The sequence below is a fragment of the Dipodomys spectabilis genome, unplaced genomic scaffold (assembly GCF_019054845.1).
Source record: "Dipodomys spectabilis isolate Male_0828 unplaced genomic scaffold, ASM1905484v1 ptg000017l, whole genome shotgun sequence".
NCBI lineage: Eukaryota > Metazoa > Chordata > Mammalia > Rodentia > Heteromyidae > Dipodomys > Dipodomys spectabilis.
In genome coordinates this window covers 17,176,161-17,201,732 of record NW_024870694.1, presented here as the reverse complement: position 1 = coordinate 17,201,732, position 25,572 = coordinate 17,176,161, and the positions used below count along the sequence as shown (strand labels likewise).

General features: G+C 37.2%; 1 protein-coding gene across 4 annotated transcripts in view; it reads left to right on the top strand.

Moving 5' to 3' along the window:
* The window catches only part of LOC122097571 (LIM domain containing preferred translocation partner in lipoma), a 674,686-nt gene that overhangs the window by 148,713 nt on the left and 500,401 nt on the right, over positions 1-25,572 (top strand). For 2 of the 4 annotated variants that reach the window (XM_042668165.1, XM_042668157.1), the window contains exon 3: positions 21,397-21,448. The gene's annotated coding sequence lies outside the window, so the exon portion shown is untranslated. Of the gene's footprint in view, positions 1-10,433; positions 10,445-21,377; positions 21,449-25,572 lie in introns of those variants that run through there. The other 2 variants (XM_042668182.1, XM_042668174.1) reach the window with 2 other exon arrangements.

The following is a 25,572-nucleotide window of genomic DNA, read 5'->3' as shown; positions in this document are numbered from 1 at the left end:
CAATGAAGCTGCTAATCTGGGTGCCAATGGTGTTTCTTCTACATGGACACCTGCCCACACACCATGATTAGAAATTATAATGATGGTGATGATGAGTCTTCCAAGACACCCACGTTCTTTGCAAGATATTTCTACTAATTGCCACAAGCAGAGTCAGTTGGAGAACTTTTTTTTTTATTTTTAAAAAATGTTTCTCTCCCTTTTAAGTCAGCCAAAAAGACTGGCACAATTCAGGTACCTACTAAAGGTTTGTCCTTGCCATGTGCAGTGGAGGGCTGTAGAGCCTATGGTGTGTTAAAAAAAAAACAAAACACACTTCATTGCATTTGAGATTTGGGTTCAGGCTCCAGCAGTCCCAAAGACTCAGTTCTGTGAGACTGAGTGACTTCCCATATCTGCGGCTTTCTGTTAAATGGGCATCTCATTCTGTTGTTCCTAATTTATTAGTGTTATGAGAATCAAGTGAAGTAATGTGTCAGGAATGCTTCATTAACTCTAGAGTATAAATTAAGATGATTTTTTTTATTACAGTTCGTTTTGTATTACTGCTATCTTAGCCCATGGAGGTTATATTTAGTATAGTACAATCAAGCAGTGTAGGTGTGAGAGCTGGAAAGACAGTTTGTTGTATGAATCCAATATTAGGGAGGATCAGAGCAGAGGCAGCACCAAAATAATACTCGGGCTGCTGTATCAATGGGTTCTTCATTGAATGTCTATATTGAATTGAAAGAAAAATAAAGCTGAGAGAGAGGACGATACTCAGGGAGAATGCAAAGGATCTTTGCACTGAAAGTCTCAATGGAGAATCTAAGGAGGTGGAAGAAGAAGCTGGGGGGTGAGGCTGTCATAGAAATGATCTGGAGCCAACAAGAGCAATGAAGCAATTAGAAACATGCCAGGCATGTCTTTGGACCTGTGTGTGTGGAGTGTGGGAGGACAGGCAGACACACATAGAGAGGATGTAGGGTAAACAGTGTTCTCCAAGAAAGGTCTCCAAATGCCTTCTGAGGAGGAGAGGAACTGGTTCCAGTGTTCCTTCTGGCCAGGGAGATCCTCCTCATTCATTTGTCTTTGCTTCCGCTACTTACGTAGTACTTTGCGCACAGTGCATTTAGAAATTATTTTGGGCCATTTTTTAGATATAAGTACTAAATGCCTAAAGAAATATTTAGGAGGGAATACTGCTAGGAAAGAATTAGCTTTTTTTTTTTTTTTTACTATCTCCTTCTCTGAAAATTATTGGGGTCCATGATGTGGACCCCAAACTGTGACACTCAGTAACTTTGTTGGAGGGAAAACATTTTTCTAAAGCTAGGATTCAAAAGAAGACTTGATGAATATGTGGATATTTTTGTTATAGTGCCATGGGTTCTAGAAGGTACAATGCTCTCTTACAGTCCTTTTCATTTAGTAGAATGCTTCAACTTGTCAACTTAGCTAGTATGATGTTAGATTTTATTCCACTCACCTGTTAATTTACCTACCTACCTGCCAACCTACCTGCCTGCCTGCCTGCCTGCCTGCTTGTCTGCCTACTTGTCTGCCTACTTGCCTGCCTACCTACCTACCTACTTGCCTACCTACCTACTTACCTACCTACCTATAGTTTCACAGAAATAGGGAATTTTATTCATCCATCAGGAAGGATAATATTGGGTCATTTGCAGGGAAATGGATGGATCTGGAAAAAATTGTTTGGTGAAGTAAGTCAGGTATAAGTTATATCTAAATTAGATCTAAGTTAGATGTACAATATAAACATATATGACAACACACAAGGTCATATGCATAGATATGTGTCTATATATAAAACTATCTAATATATTGTATATGAAGGGGTGGAGTTTCATGATATAACCCCTTTGAATAAATAACAGACAGTTTAACAAAATGAATACCAGGAAGCTGAAACCTATCTTGTCTGAGGAGGGGTGGGATTAGAGAGAGAAAGAGAGAAGGGGGGAGAGGGAGGAAGGGAAGGAGAGAGAGAGAGGGGGAGAAAGAACAAATGGAGAGAAGAATGTTGAGTGAATGCAGTCATAATATTCAGTGTACACCTGAGAAAGGAGCTAGGAAACTTGAGGAGATGGGTGTGGTTGAGATAGTTGGGAGAAGAGAATGCCGATTGACACGCCTTGGCCTCATACATTGACATGCTGATTTGAAACCTCTTTCTGTAGCTATTTAAAGATAATAAAATATAAGAAGAAACATACAAAAGATCATTGATAAATAAAAAGAATTTCCAGATGGAGAGAGAAAAGTTTGGGCACACTAAATCTCTGTGAATCGTGGTGAATGCATTGGCTAAGTCTTCTCAGCAGCACAGGTGGAAGCAGACTGTGTTTAAGTAAAAGATAGGGCCATACAATTTTTAAATTGTCATATATGACAATTCTTCATTATATATCCATACTAGCCTCAATCTCAAGATCTTCCTGCTTTGTTTTCCCAGGTGTGCTAATATCCTGGTCTGTGAGAAGCTAATTCTTCATATAATGTCAGTCCAAATGTAAAATTAAAAATTTCATTGTTTAACAAAACAATTTTATAATCACCCGTGGTTTTTTTTTTTTTGGCAAAGTTGGCTTTGCACATCCATTTACTTATATATTTTATTAAAAACATTTAAATCAGAGAATTTCTTTCTTCTGGCAAACTTAAAAAAAACACAACTGATCAAGTGCATTTGTAATGAATTTTGTTTATTGTAAGAACAACAGAACCTGAGATTTCACTTTATTATGTCTTTGCAATGTTACTAGTTTTTATCCTGATGGAGGTTTGGGCAGTCTGGAGAAAACTTGAGGGTGTCCTCAACATTATAAATTATTGAAGATGCCAATTTGCAAATATATTACTGAAAGTTTCTACATGAGCTCTGCCCAGATTCCCCTAAGGTTAATATTTAACCCACATTTTGTCCATCAAAGCTAAGAAACTGGCATTAGTATAACAAGAATAAACTATAGATGTTATTCACAATTTCTCCCATTTTTCACCAATGCCTTTTGTCTTCCCGGGATGGAATTCAGAATACACTTAGTATCCTGCATTAAGTCATCATGAATCCTTAGTCTCTTTCTATTTTTGGCTCTTTTTCAGCCTTTTCACATTTTTCATGACCTTCACACTTTTGAAATGTCAAGTCTAGGAATTTTGTGGGTTCTCTCTCAATTTTACTTTGTCTACTGCGTTCTTATGATTTGATGGGGGTTGTAGATTTCTGGGAAGGGTACTGTCGAGGTGAACTGTCCTTCTCATGTAGTCACATCAGAAAGTGCAAGATCACACTTTATTGGCTACTGTGATACTAACCTTGGTGGGGGCCAGTTTTGTTTTGTTTTGTTTTGTTTGTTTGTTTGTATTTTCATGGAAGGCCAGTTTTTGGACATTTTTACAAATTACAGACTAGAGTTCAAACTACTATCATTAGTACAATGGAGAGGACAGACTCAAAGTACTTAGCTCCTAAACCTTAATTAGAGCATGTAGGTGGGACATGAGGACCATATTGCTATATCTTGCCCTTCTGTATTGGCCCTGGGCCAATCTGAGAGGTTAGTTGAGCAGTTGTGGAAGGTAGGAAGCAATGAGATGTGGACCTTGTCTCTTCTCACACTGACTTGACAATAATCTACCTCCTTGATACATAGGGTTTAATGGATGTGAATCATTTACCAGTCAAGCAACGTGTTTAAGACATGAAGAAGAGATTTACTTGACCTTGTCAAGTAAATTTCCCTTTTCCTGGGTTCAAGTCAGAAGATTTGGAAGGGAGAGGTTTATTTGCTTCTTGCTTTCTGTAGCTTTCTGTTGCTTGATGGGTTTTATATTTTTGATTTTTCCTCCCTATTCCAGTGTTATTCTTAGAGGATGCACAGAAGGGTTGGTTGGCAAGTGGAAGTATTGGTAACTAGAGTTTGGAAAGGAACTTTGTGTCATGTCACAAAAGGTTGGTACAATTTGAAGTCCTGAATGTGATGGTTATCCACACAGAAGGTATTCCTGTGGGTACAGTTGCCAACCTGCCTTGATCCTGTCAGATTTTCTTAGTCTTCACATATTGGGTGAAACCATTTTCCCTCTGAAATTTGCTACCATAGTGTCTTAGAGTCTTTTGGTCTTGAGATGTGGTATTGTGAGGAATTGAAAATACCACTAAATCTTCAGGACTGCTGTAAAATTTGTCCCTTTGTCTCCAACAGATGTTTTGTTCTGTTAAAACCTTGCAGGTGAAGGTTAGGGAGTGGATGGAGATGTTTTGTCCAACAAGATTGTCACTTGTCTTTGCACATTACTTCTAAGTACTTGAAATGTATTGAAGGCATACTACTTTCGATATGCTTATATGATAAATTCTTTAAAACTGTCTTTTAAAGTGTGGCTACTCGAACATTTTAAATCATTTATGTGCTCATATTATATTTCTACTAGACAGTGCTGGGTTAGAACCTGGGGAGAATATAGAACATAGTAATTTGATGCGGTATTCTCTTTTGAGTTCAAAAAATATTAGTATTAAAAGGAAAAGCTAACAGTCATAATTTTCATTTAAAACAGTCTGATTCTGAAGAATTGGCTCATGTTATATTATTGCTTGGACTAGAGAAGAACCTGACATTTGGTATTTTTATAATTGAGAACATAACTTGCTGACTTAAAAAAAAAAATCACACCATTTTGTGCTTGGCCTTAGGTACTGGACTTCAAGTTCTTTGAAAATAGAAGTTGTGTTTTATTCTTTTTCAGTTGTCCTTTTTCCCTGACACCACACTCATGTATCTAATAGGTAGCTATTAGGTTTGTTGAAAAACAAAACAACAAAAACTTCTAATAGAAACAAGTTTTGGTCAAACTGCTATAGAGTTAGGATTGTAAGAGAGTATCTACTTTTATATACCAACTCATTCTCTTAAGCCAGCCACCAAAACTGAAGAAGATTGAAACAAATGTTTATTTACTTCTTGATTTGATTACCATTCTTATCAGGTGCCCTGTCAACTCAGTTTATGATAAAGAATCTTTCAAAATGCTTAACCTTACACCCCCTCTAGGGAAGTGAGGCAGAAAAGAATGCTGTGTGCACATATTAATCTTCACCTCTGTTCAGATAATAGATACTAAGGCTTCCCATTTAGGTTATTATTCTTTTTCCTGTTACTTGATATTTCCCAACTTCTTCCAGTAGGAGGATTTATGGACAGTAAGGGAAGAACAAATAATCTTGGACTAGCTTTCCTTTTTCTTTGATTAGACTTTTTAGTGAGCCAGCCACTCTGTGGCCCAAAGGCCCTCAGTTCTTGATTCTTCCTTCTCCAGTGTAGGAGCTTTGTTTCAAAATGTTTTGCCATAACAAGTTCAAGAGCCTCTGTGATTGTAGATCATAATTCATCCCTGAAACCAGGTATAGTATAGTCAAGAGTATGTTGTCTTGGTCAAAGGCAATTTTTACAAAATGCATGATAGCTTGCTAGTTCTTTATTCTCATTCATGTACACGCTTACTTATTATTACTATTTGAAGCGTTGGTTCTCCCATAGAACAGTATGGAAGAATGTGGGTGTTCCTGGAAATGTACAGGGCAACTCTAGTGATAGAAGAAAAAATTTGGCTTTGGAGTCAAAAGAGCTGTGGTTTCATTCTGTGTCTGCTCTTTTCTGGTTATGTGACTCTAGACAAGAAACCTCATTACCTCTGAGCATTCAATTGCTCATCTGTGTAACTTTGACAGTACCAGCGTTGCAAAATCATATGTTAATAGCATTCAGGGTACCTGTCTCCAGGCCTAGTCCTTGGCATTTATAAACACTAAATGAATAGGTGTTTTCACATGTCTGAATTTTCTGGTCATAGGCCAACAGCCCTCTTCTGTCTTCGCTTTGGAGGTGGGGGAGAAGGTCACTGGAGTGACTATGTGGTAAATCCACTTTAATTCTAGCTGTGAGAAAAAGAACAGTGAAATGTGGTAAGCAATTGCTTCTAAAAAGCTTGGACTAAAAGCACTTGATGGATTTGTGCTGGCTTCCCGGTAGACTCATCTCTGTACTGCCCGCATAGCACAATTAATAGTTATTACTCGAGAAGGAACAAATAAAAAAAGAGGGGGAGAGAGAGAGAGAGAGAGCGCTCAGGCATAAACACATCCTTTCATCTTCCTCAGATGCTTTCCTTTGTCAGGTCCATGGAGCCATACCTGTGAATCATCCAGGAAAAGAACAGTGTGGGTGACTGGAGAGAAGATCTTGTGGCTCATTTCTTACCCATTTCCTGGGCTGAGGAAATGTCTAAACTCATTTTTTGTATCTGCTGATGTCTTGTCAATATCTGTTAGCATTCCCCATGCATCTTCACCAATGAGGGCCACTTTCTCACGTCCTCAGTCCCAAGCACATTACTATATGATCAGCCAGTTACTTTTTGGGCAGAAGTCTTCACAAAGCAAAAGCTGAATAAATTAAAGGGGAACATGGTAGAAAAGCACTGTACATGAAAAGCACAGAGACACGAATCTGCACATGAGCACAGTAAATAGTCCATGAAGCACTCAAGCCATATTTGTTTCTATGGATACAAAGCCAATCATGAGCTGCAACAAATGTGCCATTTTACCTTGAGTAATTCACCGCCTGGCTCCTAGAGTCTGAGGATAAGGCCTTGTTAGTTGTAATCTTGAAGTGTAGTAAAACAAGAAAGGATACCTTATATTGGGAATGAATGTCCCAAGGGAGTATCTTTTTCTCCCAAATGAAAGGAAGGAGCATGGAATATAAGGTCCATCTCTGACTTTGAATCCGATTGGAGAAGTGGTTCTGGGTAAGGGTTCTGAGTATTACTTTGTCCTTTATTAAGTCAAAATTAAATGGTTGTCAGAATTTGAAGATAGTACACATTAGAATAAGGCTGGCAGAGAACAAAGGTTCAATAAGTAACTGCTACTTTTAGTGTCGTCTGTGATGGTACTCATTTTCCTGGCTCTCTGGATAGACTGTAATTGCATGAACTACTCCCTGTGAAAGTACACTGCACTACCAAGATAGGAACTATATAGTTCCAGCTATGTAGAGAACAATGCCATTAAAGATAGCACGGAATCAGTATTATCATCTATTTCCACCAACATTCTTTTTCTTGAAGCTTTGAGTTACTTGATTCTTTCCTTTCTTTCTTTCTTTTTCTTTCTTTCTTTCTTTCTTTCTTTCTTTCTTTCTTTCTTTCTTTCTTTCTTTCTTTCTTTCTTTCTTTCTTTCTTTCTTTCTTTCTTCCTTCCTTCCTTCCTTCCTTCCTTCGTTTCTTTGTTTCTTTCTCTTTCTCTCTTTCTTTGTTTCTTTGTTTCTTTCTTTCCTTCTTTCTTTCCTTTTTTCCCTCTCTCTCTCCCCTCCCTCCCTGCCTCCCTCCCGTCTGTCCTCCCTTCCTCCCTTCCTCCCTTCCTCCCTCCCTCCCTCCTTCCCTTCCTTCCTTCCTTCCTTCCTTCCTTCCTTCCTTCCTTCCTTCCTTCCTTCCTTCCTTCCTTCCTTCCTCCCTCCCTCCTTCCCTCCCTCCCTCCCTGCCTGTCTCCCTCCCTCCCTTTCTTCCTTCTTGCTACATCTCTTGAATCTTTTTTTCTCTTCTGTACTCCGTCTATTATTACCTCAAGGCAAACTCTCATCACTTCCTGCTCTAATTGTATTCCTGCCTCCAGACTCTCCTCAAGAGTTTTTAAAGCATGCTTCACAGAGCTGCAGCATCACTTGGGAGCTTGCTAGAAATCTTAAGCCTACCTAAATGTGCCAGATTGCCAGTTATGTTAACCACCATATAAAGCCTTTGTTCAACTCAATGCATAGTTACTCTCTTGGTCAGCATGCATGCCTGGCCAGTGTGCATTTGATTCTTATCCAGAATATTGCTCTCAGCTCTCTTTTGGATCCACCTCAACCCATTACCTATGGATTGCATCTACCTCCATACATTACCTATGCTATTACTATGGCAATAAAGTCTCTGTAATAGTCTCTCTATCTTCTGATGCTTTTCCCTTATGTCCCTCCTCCTCTCCAAATGAAGGAATCTTGTAAAATTGTTGATTAGAATTCTAGTGGCTTTTGCATTGTTTAAAATCACTTAAAAGATCTTGTCATGACCCCTACAGCCCTATGAAATGGGTTATCACATACTCCTCATTATTTTTTTCCCAGCTGGCTGTAGATACGTTAGCTTTAATCATTGTGTAAATAAAATTTGTTCCTAACTGATCTTCTTCTGATTGTTTTTTATTTGAAGGTAGTGGTGGTGGTGGTGAGAGGAACTGTGTGGGTACTGGAGCTTTAACTCTGGGTCTCATGCTCTTGCTTGGCTTTTTTGCTTAAGGCTGGCTCCACCACTTGAGATCCACTGCTGGCCTTTTGGTGGCTAGTTGGAAATAAGAGTCTCTTGGACTTTCCTGCAAGATCTGGCTTTGAACCTTTCTTCTCAGATCTCAGTCTCCTCAATAGCTAGGATTACAGGCATGAGCCACCAGCTTCCTGACATCCTATTGATTTTATACAATTCCATGTTGGGATCATCATGTAAGAATCAGCTCAAATATTATATTCGTAATGTTTGGCCAAAGTAGGACAGTCTTCCCCAGTGTTTTCTCTCATTACCTTGTCTTATATACTCTATAGAAACAGAGTTCTCTGAATTTATATCTCTATGCTTATTTTTCTTTATATACATCGCAAACTGTTTGGATGAGCCATAGCTTAGTCATAATAATAATGGTGAAGATTTGCTGAGTGTTTACTATACAATGGATACTGTATATAACAAACAGAAATATGTAATGTGCATTTATTTCCATTATTTTATATTCCTTAATGGATTATTAATATTTTTGCTTTTCTTTGGGTTAGGATGCCAGTTCCTTAAGGGCAGGGAGCATGTCTGTGTGTGTGTTGCACCTGTATTCCTGCTTCTAGAAGATTCCTTGCGGCCAGTATCTTTGCTCAGGAAATGCTGGTTTAGGAAAAGATTGGGTCCCAGAACATTCCCATTTGGAATCAGTAGATGAAAAGAACAGTATCACTCATGCAGTATTTCAGATACATCCCTGGAGAAAATACCCTTGACTTTTTCTTATCTTTAGTATAAAAGAGGGAGGCAGGTGTTGAAATGTGATTTAGGATCTGTTCTAGTAGCCTTAAGTGCAGCTGTAGATTCTGGGATTCGTCTGACAATTCAGGAGGAGAAGTTCTTAAGTGGAACCTTAATGAGAACAAGCCCTTTCTAAAGCCTTAAGTTTGAGGTTCAGCCTGATTGGAAAAATCAGACCTCCCAACTATGTTCTTTCTGTGCATGTTGGTGATGTGCGTATTTGAGCCTTTTTATTATTATGGACTCAGGCGGCAGTAACCATGGTGAGTAGACCTATCACACAGCATTTTTCTGAGTCAGTTTAAAATGCTGACAATTAAATATACCGTACTCTTTTTAAGCAATCCATCAGTCTCCCTTGTTGTCATGGTGACCGGAGTATATTTAGAAATGTGACAAGTACACTGAGTTCAATTGCACTTTTGCCAAAACATAGTTTTGCAGCTAAAATTGAATTTCCTGATTGAAGATCCAAGTGCTGTTAAGGGGCATGATCATTTCTATACATTATTCTGGAAGTATAACTTACATCATCTTATTAAATCAGCAGTTAAAATCTGATCAGAATTGTGAGGTATTGCTCCTTGAAGTGGCAATACTTAACATTGATGCAGTAAAGTGAAAAACAGTTTCATTCTTTTCCCATTACAAGTAAACTTGGGCCTCACTAATATACTTAGTTTAATGATTACTTTAAAATATATTTATAGAGAAATTGTATGTAAATGTATACATGTCTTCCTCAAGTTTTCATTTCTAATTTGAAGAAATTCATCATGGGGTTCTTCTTCTCATGACTGCTTATTTATCCTTGGTGATATGAGAACATCTTGTTTTTTCTTTTGCTCTGAACTCAGGTTGACAAACATTATTTTTTCAACCTCATTCCTTCTGGAATTTAAATGAATGAAGAGGTGTAAGGCACATGACTTCTTCTTCCTTTTTTTTTTTTTAATTCAAAGCAAAGGAAAAAGAAAAATCCACTCTCTTGTCTAGTCAGAAACCTGGTTTGAATCCTGACTTCCTTTTTATTCTCCATCCTGGTAACACAGTACTGAGAATGACATTGGCTTTGAACTGCTTGCTCATTTGACCACATCAAGTTGAGAAACTTATGTACTTACTGGATCATTATTAGACCTGTGATTTCATTCCTAACCAAGGACTGATTTTTCAGCTCTTGAAAAGAGAAACCAGAAACTCATAAATAATTTTGCTTCTCTCCTTTTTGACTTATTTTTAAATTGTGTTTTCATTTATTTTATTTTTTGGTGATACTGGGGTTTGAACTCAGCATCTTTACACTTGTGTGCTTGCTCAGCTGGTACTCTACCATTTGAGTTGTTCCTCCAATCCTACTTTTTGATGGTTATTTTGGAGATGAGTCTCATGGACTTTTCTACCCTGGCCACTTTTGGATCTCCATCATCTGAGTGGGTTTCAACCTTCTGAGTAGCTACCATAAAGACATGAGACACAGACATCTAATTTTTATTTTTTTAAGAATTCATGTATGTTAATTATATAATGTGATGGGTTTGTCTTTTGTCATCTAACTGAATTGGCATATATTTTGAGTTTCTTACAGCTTTTGGAGATATTGGCCTTATCTGTTTTGTTAGTATTGTAAACAGGCTTTTTGGATAAGGAACATCTTAGTAATAATAATGTTGAGTAAGATTTACTGACTGCTTCTTATATGCCACATAATGTGTACGAAGTGATAAAATGATTTACCTTGAGTCTACACTATTTCTTATGAAGTAAGGTACATGGCCATTTTTATTTTACATTAAAGAAGGAGGCTCCTAGATATTTTGTATCTTGACCAAGCATGTACCCTGAGAGGTACTGGAGCCTCAATTCTGATCCATTGCTGTGTTAATAAGGATATACTCCATGCAAGCACACAACGGATCATGTTTTTACCAACCAATCATAAAAGTTTCTGTTGTGGTACTATGTGGATGTTTTGGTGTTTACAGAAGCTTCTTGAAGTAATGATTCCTTATGAACAGATGACAGGATCTGAAAGCTAAGTCCCTGTTTATCTGTTCTAATATTTTTAGAGTCTTGGGCAGAGTGGCTTAAAGTCTGGATTCCTTTAGGCTCGTAAAAACAAGCTTTTACTAGTGTGAATTAGGTCTAATGATATTTACTATATTAGAAATTGAAAATAAAATGGTTTAAGGCAAAATATCTGTATTATAAAACAAGTATATTAAACAAGCATTGGTGAGCTGGATGACCGTGGCTCATGCTAGTAATCCTAGCTCCTCAGGAGGTTGAGACATGGCTGATCAAGGTTTGAGGACACCTTGGCCAGAATGGTTTGTGAGCCTTCATCTTTAATTAACCAACAAAGGCCCGAATGGAGGGGTGGCTAAAGTGGTAGAGTCCAACTGTGAGTGGACAAAACTGAGAGCTTGAAACTGACTTTAACACACACACACAATTACTGAGAGAGTGTATCTGGATTCTACATTTAATTTGTTGTGATATATTTTTTGATTCAAGTTTATAGAGAAATTCTAGTCTAGCTAGTTAGAAAAGAAAAATGGAGATAATTATGGATTTTCTTATTTGATATTGTACCAAACCTTGACAGTCTTGACAATTACTAAAACTTGGTAGTCTTTTAAAGGTTAGTTTCAATGTGGAATCTGAAATCTTTTTAAAAAGCTTTTTATACTTTTTATATTGAAATTCATTGGTCTTATCACTGATTTAATCCCTTTGGATTTCTTCCTGTGATTTTGTAATATCATAATTTAATCTTTTGGAAAACAAGGATTCACTGGTGATTTAGATCTTTCAAATGGTGACACATTTAATTTCATATAAAAGTCATTTTGGTTGGGTGCTAGTTACTCATATCTATAATTCCAACTACTCTGGAGGCTGAGATTTGAGGATCCTAGTTTGAAGACAGCCTGGGCAGGTAAGTCTGTGAGATTCCTTTTGTTGTTGTTGTTGGTCCTGGGGCTTGAACTCAGGGCATAGGTAGTGTCCCTGAGCTTCTTTGTGCTCAAAACTAGCATTCTACAACTCAAGCCACAGTGCCACTTCTGGCTTTTTCTAAGTAGTTTATTGATGATAAGAATCTCATGGACTTTCTTGCCTGGGCTGGCTTCAAACTGCGATCCTTAGTTCTCAGCCTCCTGAGTAGCTAGGATTATAAGAGTGAGCCACTGACACCCAGTGTCTGTGAGATTCTTAACCTCCAGTTAACCACCAAAAATCCAGAAGTAGAGGTTTGGCTCAAGTGGTAGAGTGCCAGCCTTGAGTTGAAAAAGCTATGGGATGGGTGTTCATACCCCCAAACTAGAGTTTGTCACTTTCCTGGCAAGAGTAGTCAGTTAATATCTCTCAAGTCAATCCCATAGTTCTATTTCTTAGAAGTAAAGCTTTGTAGCTGGATATTTGGCAGTGACCCCTCATCAGACTCTATTTCTTCACACAGAAATGAGGCAAATGTGTACCCAAGGGTTGCAATTTCATAGTACTCTATTTTTTTTAAACTGTTAGGGACAGTCCCATGTGAGTGGCTTCCTTAGTACTCTATTTTTTTTAACTATTAAGGATAGTCCTATGTGAGTTACTCCCTACCCAGTTTTACTGAATGTGCTCTATGTTGAAAACTATAATTCAGCTGTTTTGGCTCCTGGTGAACTCCCAACAGTTCTACCCACTCTTATTTTTGTGTCAACTTAGTAAGAAATGACAGCCAATATAGTCTGAAATGTTCATTGCATTTTCATTTTATTATGGAAATAATCTTGCACTTGTGGATTCCTGGAAAGATTTTGGGACCTCCTGCGTGTTTGTGGGTCAAACATGAGGAGCCACTGATAGAATCCAAGCTCTTTGTTTGATTTATTTTATTTTATGTTTTGCAATGCTGGGTATGGAACCTAGGGCCTTCTCAATACTCTACCATTGAGCTACAGCCACTGTCTGTTTTATTTTTGATATATAATAATTGCATGGATTTATGAGATACAGTGTGATACTTTGATACTTTGGTATCATTGGGTAATGATCAGTCAGTGTATCTTACTAGCATTTCTGTCACTGCAGCCATTTAACTTTTTTTTTTTAATTGTGAGAATACTGTACAGAGGAGTTACAATTACATGGGCAAGATAACGAGTACATTTCTTATCAAGCATTGTTGCCTCCTCTTTGTTTCCCCTTCCCATCCCTTCCCAAATTCCCCCTCCTCCCCCATCCGATCCTCTCCCCCCTCTCCCCTCAGCCATTTACCTTTTCTTTGGGGTTATAGCATTCAACATCTCACTGTCTTTTGCTTTCTCATTATCCTTTTCTTCCTCTTTTCCTTTCTTCTGGGAGAGTGGATTCTTTCTAAAAATTTCTTTTATCTTTGCTAACAATCTTTGTTTTTGATTATGGGGAATATTTTATGTGACCTGTTTTCTTTAGTAATAATCAATCAGATCGTGAAATTTTGTCATGGAGAAGGCAGTAGAAATAACCCAGCTATCACACATTGCCTTTAACACTCCAATTTTGTTTTAGGGTAGCTTTTTGGGGGGTCTGGAGGATTTCCTTTCTGTTGTGTGAGCATGTATGTGAGTGAATGTGAAAGTGTGTGAATGAATGAGTGTGTGAAATGAAGCTTGCAGACTCTCAAACATATTGTTCTCTCATTTTGAAGTGAGTTAGACATTCTTGCTCAAGAGCTTGTTGTTTTTTTCATACTTCTCATCCAGCATTCAGTTGCCTTTCTCCCCACACTTTCTTTACTAATTTCTTCCAGATTCTTCTTCCTTGTCTTTCCTAGCCATCCCGAAGTGTGATCTGACTTAACCTCAAGTTACCCTTGTGAATTACCACCTCTTTTGTCTTTGACTGACTTTGACTGACTTACTTTTCACATTGCCAAGCAGTAGCTGATTGAACTCTATCAAATGTGTTTTCTACCTCCTCCTGTGATTTTGGAATATTATGATGTATTGGTTATTTGGAAAAATAAAGGAGGGCGGTGAGCTCTCCCATGCTTAGTGAATCACAGGAGTCCCATGCATGTATTTTTTTTTTTTTTTAACCTGGGGACCTTTTCTTCAGAGAGCATCTTTTAAATTGTAACCATAAAACTGAGCTACTGATATTCTCCAACTTTTGGGCTCCAAATCTCTGAAATACAGAATTGCAATGCCTGTCTTTTGCTGCATACTCCCTCGTGTGGCCAGGATGCCTTCTCTGTCAGCTGGCCATTTGCCTGCTACTTAACCGCCATCTTCTTTGTGAAGATAGTTTGTTTTAGTACTGGACAGCTTCATTATTAAAAAGTTGGTCCATTTTCTATCATTTCAACCATACTATTCCTACTGCTGAATATTTTGGAAAAGTACAATAAGACTTACGCATATCCTCATATTTAGAGTTACATATAATTATCCCATCTGTCTTCTCTCTTCTTATAAGCTGCCTTGGGTATTCAAATTGTGCATTTCTTATTTCTTTATTATTTTGTAGGTTTTTTTTTTTAATTTATTTTTGCCAATCCTAGGCTTTAACTCTGGGTTTGGGAGCACTCCCTAAGCTCCTTTTGGCTCCAGGCTATCATCCTACCACTTGAGCCACGGTGCCACTTCTGTTTTTTTTCTGTGATTAATTGGAGATAAGAGTTTCAGGGATGTTTCCTGCCAGGGCTGGCTGCCAGAGTTGGCTTAGTCTAACTTGGATTCTCAGATCTCACCCTTCTGAATAGCTATTTACAGGTATGAGCCACCTGCACTTGGCTACATTGTAGACTCTTATCATACCATTGTAGACTCTTATCATACCATCCAACTTCCAGGCCTCCTCCAAGCGGGCTTTTCTCTTCTGCTAGTTCCTGAGAACAGTAAAGCTAATAGCTCCAAAAGCTTTGGTGTGAATTCTAGTAACACACTTACTTACTCCATGGGTATGAACTTGACTAGGTTATTGTATCTTTCTCAGCTTCAACTTCTTGAGATGCAGAGTAGATATAGTAATCACATCCAAGTGTGTATATTTATAAGTGTGTGTGTGTGTGTATCCTTAAAGATAAATCTATTTAAAATGATTGACTGAAATATAATATTACCTTGTAAAATTTAAAGTAACTAAAATTTTTGAAGATTTTTCTTAAAATTTTTATTAGATGTCTGGAAGGTATGCAGCATGGTTTCCTATATATTATATGCACATATACATACACACATACTTAAAAAATATATATATATAAACTGGCTGTTATAGTAGGACAAATTAACATATCTGTCATCTCAGTTATCTGTTTTTTCTCATATACTAAAAGCAAAAATTCTGAATATAACATGCCATTATTAACCATAGTTCTCATGTTGTACATTAGAATTTTTGACTTGTTTATCTTGAATATTTGTTATTTTATATCTTTTCACCTATGCCTCCTTATTTCCTGTATTCAGGCTCTGAATCTCCAATCCTGTTAAGCACTGTGTTATACATACTGCTTTTAGCTGGAATAATTATTTTATTACTGTTACTTTTTAGAGATAGGGTCTTACTATGTCATTTGGGCTGGTCTTGAATTTACTACAGCCCAAGGTAACCTAGAACTTGAAATCTCAAGTGCTGTGATTATGTGCAAGTGTTACCCCTCTTGATTTAATATCTTTCTGTTTTGTCTATTCATTTTCATGTGTGTTTCATGTGTTCATATATATGTAAGATATGTGTGTATTTGTATATGTGTGTACATGTATATGTCTATATACATGTGTACATGAATATCACTATATTCATATAGTTATTATTTCAAGAGTTATTTCCTTTCTTCTTTTTCTTCCTTCTCTACCTCTCTGGAATTTATTAACCATTTTAAGTTTGAAAATTGTCATCTCATTTTCAGGCTTATTTCTGCTTCTTTGTTGTATCTAGAACTTAATGTGGTTTTATTGGCAAATATGATTTCCTTTACATGAATTTTCTCAACTGCTCATTAGTAGTGTTCCTGTAGGAACCATTTCTTCTAAAAGGTTAATGGTATCTGCCTCATTGCAGAGTTCTTCATTCTTCACTGCACCCTTACAAAATACTCAGTAGTATTTAGAATTACTCAGTTGTTCAATACATTAAAAAATTAAATGCTTAATTAACTTCAATGAATATTTACTTAGCTCATGCATTGAGGTAGGATTCTTTAATCCAGAAAATTTCCTTCCTTCCTTCCTTCCTTCCTTCCTTCCTTCCTTCCTTCCTTCCTTCCTTCCTTCCTTCCTTCTTTCCCTCCCTCCTCTCTTCCTCCCTCCCTCCCTCCCACTTTCCCTCTCTCCCTCTCTCTCTTCCTCCCTCTCTCCCTCCTTCTCTCCCTTTCTTTTCTCCCTTTCCCACCCTCTCTGTCTCCCTCCTTCTTTCCCTTTCTCTCTTCCTCCATGGCCTCCTTCCTCTTCCCCCCTCCACCTCAACCCTCCCCCTTCTTCTTCCTCCTCCTTCACCTTGTCCTCCTCCTCTTCTCCTTCTTCCTCCTCTTCTCCCTCCTCCTCCTTCTTGTTTCCTCTCCTTCTACTCTCCTTCATCTTCCCCGTTCCTATTCCTCCCTCTCTCCTTCCCTTCTCCTTCCTCTCTCCCTCTTTCCCTCACTTGTTTTTCCTGTAATACCTATAAAATACTAAATGCTGGACTTTGGGTTCTGATTTGTTAAGGTACCGCTCTTAAAGATACATGATTAACTAAAAGTGATAGTATAATGTGGAAAGTTTAGTGATGTATATATCCAAATGGATATTATGGTAGTCTTAAGAAAGTTTGCTTCATTAAACTATTTTTAAACTTGAAAACTTCACAGTTATGGGAGACAGTTATAGTTGTACAGGAACTCACAGACTATAAGAAACATGTGACCCATATTAGTGTTTGGCTATGCTTGGTTGTAAAGCTCTTCTTATGGCAACCAATGTCCACATTGCATTTATTATCCTAAAGTCCTCCCACCATTGCCACTATTCAACAGTTTCTACTCTTCTGGGTTCCATTTAAGAGCTTCAGGATCAGTGGAGTAATTGAAAGAGAGGGGGCACTAATATTCCGAGTTCACGTTTGGACCCAATTATTGCTTTGATGCATATTTATATATTTCCAGCAGAGTAACTCAGAGAGGCACGGCATTGATATTAGGATCTCACTTTGGGACCCACTTATTGCATTTATGCATATTTATATATTTCAAAGAGGAGTAGCAAAACGAATGCATAAAAATAAACTCATAATGCCAAGACACGTTACAATGTATTTTTCTATTTATCATTTAATTTATTTCTTGTAATAGACTTAGTGCTTGAAGGTTTCCTGCATGAGTGTCTTAAGTACTGTTTCTGATAGATATTAGCACTAGAATTAGCACTGAATAATTATTTGTGGAGGATCTGTAATTAGTTTCTTCTTCCTTTCTGAAGTGATCATGCTGTATTGTCTGGTTTTCTTTAGTCATAAGACCAGGCCTGCCATTTCTAGGTGTCCCTTACCAAGAGGCCCTTCATTGCTCTGTGCTTTGGCTTTGTCTGTCTCCAAACTAGAACTTGGCTACTGTTACTAATAATAACACCATTTGCACTTTACTGAGTTTCAGTGAAGAATAAAATCATTTATCTGCATGAAAGCACATGTATACAGTTGATAACAATTATCAATATAAAATAACTATTGAGTGACCAGATTATCAGCTACTTTATGCAAGGGGAGTTCAACTTTAATTGATTCTTACCTATTCCAAAAGTTTCCAAGGTAATTGTACATCTTACTCTTCTCTGCTCCAAAGTACATATTGTCGGTGACCACTTTTTGAATTTTTTTTAAATTAAGTATTGAATCTTTGTAAGGTTCAATACTGAAGGTTTGAAAGCAACTTATATTTCTACTTAGGATTCATAAAGTCTCACGTTTAATTTCTAGATTATAAATTCCACTGATAGAACACTGAGAAATATCACACTAAGAAGCTGTGAATCACCTTTAGGCCAAAGCAATTTACTTTTTAAAAAATCTGATTAATTTCAACACAATCAGCCAGTATGTCAGATGATTTCAGTACCTCTGATCGATGCTGACAGGTAAGGAAATTAAAATCAGGAAGGGAAGCAATTAAATACTGACAAACATTACTTAATGAGACAACCAAATCATTCATAAGCTATGGAATGTTTGATTCTTAAGAAACATTTTAGGGTGGTGGGTGACAGAGTGCATTTTAAAAATATTTTTAAGAGTGGAGCTGGATCTAAGTGCGTTGAGTGGAAAAACTAAGGGACAGGGTTCTGACTCAGAGTTCAAGCTCCTATTCTGGCACCAAACAAAAACAAAAATACAGAAAAGCATTGTGGTATTTGATGATTGGCGTGGAGGACATCTGATACTTCTCATTTAACAAAGCCTTTGTCTTAATATAACATTTCAGTTGCTTTTGGGGCTAGACGTGTATGTTTACAATTATAACGTTATTTAACTTAAAGAATCTTACCATACGCATTCCTAACGTCACACAAAATTTGGACAAAATTTACACAAAATCTAGAAAAAAAAAATTTTTCCTATAGATGAAAAACTTGCTAAAATCGATCTCTCTGCTCTCTTCATTTCCCAAATCTTTTCTCTATTTTTTTCTGATATATTTTCCCTATTCCTTATCATTTTTCATGTCTTTATCTTCCTTCTATCCCTTGGCTTCATGTATTCTGTCTTGTTTCATTCTTTCAAAAGCAGCAGAAATGATTAATCATATCCTCTAAATAGTTTCAGATAGGTTTAGGGAGTCTCACTTAATAGAAGAAAGTTTTGCTAGAATGAATTTGATTGTACAGACTGTTTTTGACTGAAGTGGCCACTCTTGGTGAGAATGCTTTTCTTGGGAGAGGAAGATGTCTTGACAAAGGATGCATCCATGGTACAGTATATTCTGGGTAAACAGTTCTAAAATACACAGAGGTGTCAAGGATTTCTGGCTTCATTACATGGGATTTATCTGGCTAGTATGGAATTTGTTACTTTCTCCTGTGTCTTTTTGGGTTATGATAAGCTTCATTGCATTATGAAACACACAGGAGGTAATGATGACATGTCTATTTTCCTATGGTGCACTTCGTGGCTGTAAGTGTTAGCACTTCTCTGCCTTATGATGAGCCTTACTGATTGATGAAGGACTCTAAGAAAATTATTTGGTGCAGACAGTGGTTTTATGGCTTGTGTTTCAAGAGTTTGACTAAGGACTTGGCAATCGTGGAACTCTATTGGAGAGAATTGAGAAAGTGTTCAAACATGCCTTCTGTCTCTGCTAAATAATCTTTCACCTTCTGTTCAGACTTCATATCTGAACTCTTTTCCTTCTCTTTTCACTTGCTAGTGAGAAATGATCTGAAATTAAATGTGCTTCAGTGTTTTGACAATTGAGTTTTACAGGTTATGTATATATATTTGTTTTGTGCTTCGTGAAATTAAGTTGTCCTCTCCAAATAGCATGTTCTAATGGAGAAGCTACATACATAGAAGTGTAAATATAGGTTTTTGATATCAAAGTACAAGGTTTAAAGAAAGTCAGCTTCAAGTTAATCTTGTAACATTTAAAGTCTGCTTTCTATATCGGTAAAATTAGAGCAATAAAGTCTCATTGGAGTTCTAGTGATGATGATTTGAGATGTAATAATTATGCAAATATTTTCCAAACTATACAATAAAATATAATGTCAAAAGCTGTTTAAGGTTTTGATTATGATGGTAGGATAACAGATTTCTTGCCTTGTATCTTTTCAACTGTGTTCTTTTCTTAATCTTATTTGACTTCTCTATAAAAATTGGATGTTAATAAAACTCCCCAGACGTCTTATACTTTTCAATAAATCTGTTGTCTATCTAATATTTAAACAATTTCTCTTTGTTCTTTTGGTTCTGTTGGAACTTTGCTCTATCTTTCTGGGAACTTTGCTCTACCTTTCCGAATTCAAGGCCCAATTATAGGCACAAACTTTAATATGATGTGTGATTTTATCATCAAGTTTTTCACTTAATACAGTGACTCTTATTTTTGGAAAGTTGAATGGTACTTGATTTTTATTTTTATTTATTAATTTTTTTGCGGTACCTGGGCTTGAACTCAGGACAGGGTGCTGCCCTTTAACTTTTCAGCTTAGGGCTGGCACTACCACTTGATTCACGCTCTACTTTTAGCTTTTTGGTGATTAGTTGGAGATACAGAATCTTACTTTTTTTTTTTTTTTTTTTTTCTGCTGAGGCTGTTCTTGAATCTTGACCATCAGATTTCAGGCTCAGGAGTAGCTAGGATTGCAGGTATGATGCACTGGTGCTGCCTATGATTTAAAAAAATTTTTGATACTTTGTCTTTTAGAACAAGAGTTCTTAGTGTGTCTATTGTTAGGTAAGATTGGGTGGTATAGCCATTGATAAATATTGTTTAGTTTTGAAAGTAGAGTGATGTAACACTGACATACCTAAAGAATTTCTAGAGAAATTTTCTACTGTTGTATGCTTGTTAAATCTTTTGATCATAGAAGCATCAGCTCCTAGGAAGATTTGGTATTGTTTTGTAAACCACTACTACCTCTCTCTACATAAAATAATAGAAAACCTTCTCACTGACAGTTTAAATCAGGACAATTTGGCTGTGAATGATATATTAGAATCCTCATTTGCATATCAGGAAATTGGCAGTCAGAGGGATTAAGTAACTTGCCCTAGGCAATGGAATGACTGTTAATCTGGTGAAATTTTCCTGCTTCCTCTTATCAAGTCACCTATCTGGTTTTGCTTTATTGTTCTTCACCAAATCTAGAGGGCCACTTTTACAAGTTGTTTTTTTCCAGCCTAGTAACCTAGAAGAAACTAAGGTGGACAGTGCTTGCACTAGTGGCTAAGGCCTTGGTTTCAGACGCGTGATCTGCCATGTACTGTATTGTACTGTACTATTTAGTTTTGTGCAAGTTACTCACTTTCCTGAATAGTTTCCGCATCCATAAAATGAGGATAGTAATGACCAGTTGATGTGGCATGTTTGTGAAGGTAATCATGAGAGATATGCTAATTCTTTCTCATCCTTTCTATCCCTCTGAGAGCTTGAGTAACATAATCTCTTCCTGAATCTTCATTGGGTTGCTGAGGGATGAAACGAAATAATGAATATGGAAATGTTTTACAAAGCACGTAATCACTATATAGAAATAGAAAGTTATAGATATTAATGAGTAAAAATAGGTTTAGTTTCCAAGAGTAACTTCTACCTATTTCATTTGCTGATTCTAGCATTTAAATTGGTTGAACGGTGTGCCTACTGTCCGGGAGTCAGCTACCTAAGGTAAGAAAGAGAACATTGTTATCTTTTCTTTTTAAAAAAAATTTTATTTTATCATAAGGATGCTGTAATGCTAATAAGCATCTGAATCAATAATGTTTACAGCTGGGTTTACTCCCAGAATTAGCTATACAATGGTATTTTGTGAGCATCAACACTTGAAAAATATCCAACACAGTAACATGCCCTTCATTTATGTCCTTTTGATTAAATTTCCCATTTTAATTTCTGCTTCTTAAAATTTAATACCAAAAGTGTAGACAATGTAGTAGATTCAGATTGAATGACAACTTTAGCATACATTACATATTATGCAGTAAGATGCTCTCTTTCTTTCTTCCTTTCCTTTCCTTTTTCCTTTCCTCCCTTTCCTTTTTCCTTTCCTTTCCTTTTTCCTTTCCTCTTTTCTCTTTCCCCTTTCCCTTCCTTTCCTTTCTCTCTTTTCTTGTTCAGTATTGGGGCTTGAACTCAGAGCCTTGAGCTCTTCTTGTCTTTTTTACTCATGACTGGTACTCTACCATTTTAGCTACACCTTCACTTCCAGCTTTTTGCTGGTTAATTGGTGATAAGAGTATTATGGATTTTTCTGCTTGGAAACTCAATTCTCAGATTTCAGTTTCCTGAGTAGCAAGGATAATAGGTATGAGCCACAGTGCCTGCTCATCCATTGTTTTATTGAGTCATCAGCTAGTATGTGCCAGTAGGTCTTTCTAACCTGGTTTCCTCAGAGTACATTTTTCATTATTTTATGCTGCCCATGTTAGTTGTATCTGAAGGGACCAAAGGATACTAGTAGGATTAAACGCTGTCTCTTATCTTTTGTGCAAATCATTAAAAAACTATAGTATAAGCTTTTAATGAAAAAGAAAATCCCAAGAAGATCACACGTGATTCAGAGTCTTTTGAAACCCAGAAACTATTGTATCTGAGTGCCTTTCTCCTCAGAGACTAGTACAAAGGTCTTGACAAAGAATATATTTATCTTGAGTATACCAGAAAGAAGGAGGTCAATTGGAGAGAAAATTTAAAGAATAATCACAATTTAAAAATTTACACAATGTGATCCTGTCATGCAGCTAATTTGTTATTATCAGTACTTCTTTTTTTTATTAATTTTTTTAATTGTGAAAATACCACACAGAGGGGTTACAATTACATGGGCAAGGTAATGAGTGCATTTCTTATCAAGCATTGTTGTCTCCTCCTTTGTTTCCCTTTCCCATCCCTTCCCATCTCCTTTCCATCCTTCCCCCCACACCAAAGTTATAAAGTTCGTTTTTTTTTTTTTTTTTTTTTTATTGTAAAGCTACTATACAGAGGGTCACAGTTACATGAGTGAGGTTATGAGTACACTTCCTCTTGAACATTGTTACCCCCTCCATTGTTTTCCCCCTACCATCCCCTCCCTCCCTCCCTTCCCCGAGGTTCTTTTTTTTTTTTTTTTTTTTTTGATTGTGATTAAATGATTACATAATTTCAAAGTCACAAGTTCATTCTAACTTCCCTGGAGCAAATTGTCTACCACAGTCTGTAATATATAACAGTGTTCACATGTTATATACCATATTTGTGATCAGCAGCATGAGGATATTTAGTAGTGGTTCAACCAGATGAGCGGGAGTTCTTTGTTTCTTAAGTCCTGTTAGTTTTGTCGTATCACTAACCTTTTGGATTTAGCATCCACTTATGAGGGAGACCATGTACCGTTTGTCTCTTCGTTCTTGGCTTACCTCGCTCAACATGATTCCTTCTAGCTCCATCCATTTCCCTGCAAATGCCATTATTTTGTCATTTCTAATGGCTGCATAATATTCCATTGTGTATAGATACCACAATTTTTGGATCCATTCATCTGTGGTGGGGCACCTAGGTTGTTTCCATATCCTAGCTATTGCGAACAGTGCTGCAATAAACATGGAGGTGCACGTGTCCTTGTATATTGGTCCCTGTTGTTCAGGGTAGATGCCTAGAAGTGGTATGACTGGGTCGTAAGGGAGGTCAATCTTTAGCTTTCTAAGGACCCTCCAGACTGCTTTCCAAAGTGGTTGTATAAGTGTACATTCCCACCAGCAGTGTAATAGGGTTCCTCTTTCTCCACATCCCCTCCAGCATTTGTCGTTGGCTGATTTGTGGATGTGGGACATTCTGACTGGGGTAAGGTGGTATCTCAGGGTTGTCTTTATTTGCATTTCCTTCACCACCAGGGATGATGAACATTTCCTCATGTGTTTCTTTGCCATTTTTATTTCTTCATTTGAGAAGTCCCTCTTTAGTTCCCTTGCCCATTTAGTAATTGGTTTGTTAGGTTTGGGAGGGATTAGTTTCTTGAGTTCCCTGTATATACAGGATGTTAACCCCTTGTCTGATATATTGCTGGTAAATATTTTTTCCCAATTAGTTGGTTGTCTTTCTAGCTTAGTTGCGATAGATTTAGCTGTGCAGAAGCTTTTTATTTTAAGGTAGTCCCATTTGTCGAGTCTCTCTCCAACTTGTTGTGACCCTGGGACTCTGTTCAGGAAGTTCCTTCCTGTGCCTATTAGTTCAAGTGTCTCTCCTACTCTGTCCTGCAGTAGTTTCAGAGATTCAGGTTTAATGTTAAGGTCTTTAATCCATTTTGAGTTGATGTTGGTGCATGGTGATAGGCTGGGGTCCACTTTTAGTTTTCTGCATGTGGCTGCCCAGTTTTCCCAGCACCAGCGGTTGAAGAGGCTGTGTTTCTTCCATTGTATGTCTTTGGCTCCTTTGTCGAATATCAGCTGGCTGTAGGCCTGTGGATTTATATCTGGATCTTCTATTCTGTTCCATTGGTCTTCGGGTCTGTTTTTGTGCCAGTACCATGCTGTCTTTGTGATTATAGCTCTGTAGTAGAGTTTGAAGTTCGGCATGGATAGCCCTCCCATATTGTCTTTATCCCCTAGAATTGTTTTGGCTATTCTAGGTCTTTTGTTGTTCCATATAAATTTTTGGACTGTTTTCTGTATTTCAGTGATGTACGTCATTGGGATTTTAATAGGAATTGCATTGAATTTGTATATTAATTTTGGAAGTATCACCATCTTTACTATATTAAGTCGGCCTATCCAGGAGCATGGGAGGTCTTTCCATTTCCTAGTGTCTTCTGCAATTTCTTTCTTTAACTTTTTATAGTTCTCATTAAATAGTTCTTTTACATCTTTGGTTAGGTTAATTCCTAAATATTTTATTTTTTGGGAGGTTATTGTGAATGGGGTTGCTCCCTTTATTTCCCTCTCTTCCTGTGCGTTATCAGTGTATAGGAAGGCAACTGATTTTTGTGGGTTTATTTTGTATCCTGCTATTTTGCCGAAGTGACTTATGATTTCTAAAAGTTTGGGGATGGAGTTTTTGGGATCGTGGAGGTATAGTATCATGTCGTCTGCAAAAAGGGATAGTTTCACTTCTTCTTTCCCTATGCGGATCCCTTTAATGTCTTTTTCTTGCCTTATTGCCCTGGCTAAGGGTTCTAGGACTATGTTGAAGAGGAGTGGAGACAGTGGACATCCTTGCCTTGTTCCTGTTTTTAGGAGGATTGGTTGTAGCTTTTCCCCATTAAGTATAATATTGGCTATTGGTCTGTCATAAATGGCTTTTATTGTTTTTAGAAATGTTCCTTCTATTCCTATTTTCTCCAGAGCTTTTAGCATGAATGAATGTTGAATTTTATCAAAGGCCTTTTCTGCATCTGTGGCGATAATCATGTGATTCTTGACCTTGGCTCTGTTGATATGCTGGATTACATTTATTGACTTACGTATGTTAAACCATCCCTGTGTCTCTGGGATGAAGCCTACCTGATCATAGTGTATTATTTTTTTTATGTGTTTCTGGATTCTGTTAGCTAGAATCTTGTTAAGGATCTTTGCATCTGTGTTCATCAAGGAGATTGGCCTGTAATTCTCCTTTTTGGTTGGGTCTTTGCCTGGTTTGGGGATGAGTGTGATATTGGCTTCGTAGAATGAGTTTGGGATAGCTCCCTCCTTCTCTGTTTCTCTGAAGAGCTTGAGGAGTATGGGTATTAGTTCTTCTTTAAAGGTCTTATAGAATTCTGCTGTGAATCCATCTGGTCCTGGGCTTTTTTTTGTTGGAAGACTTTTGATAGCTTCCTGTAT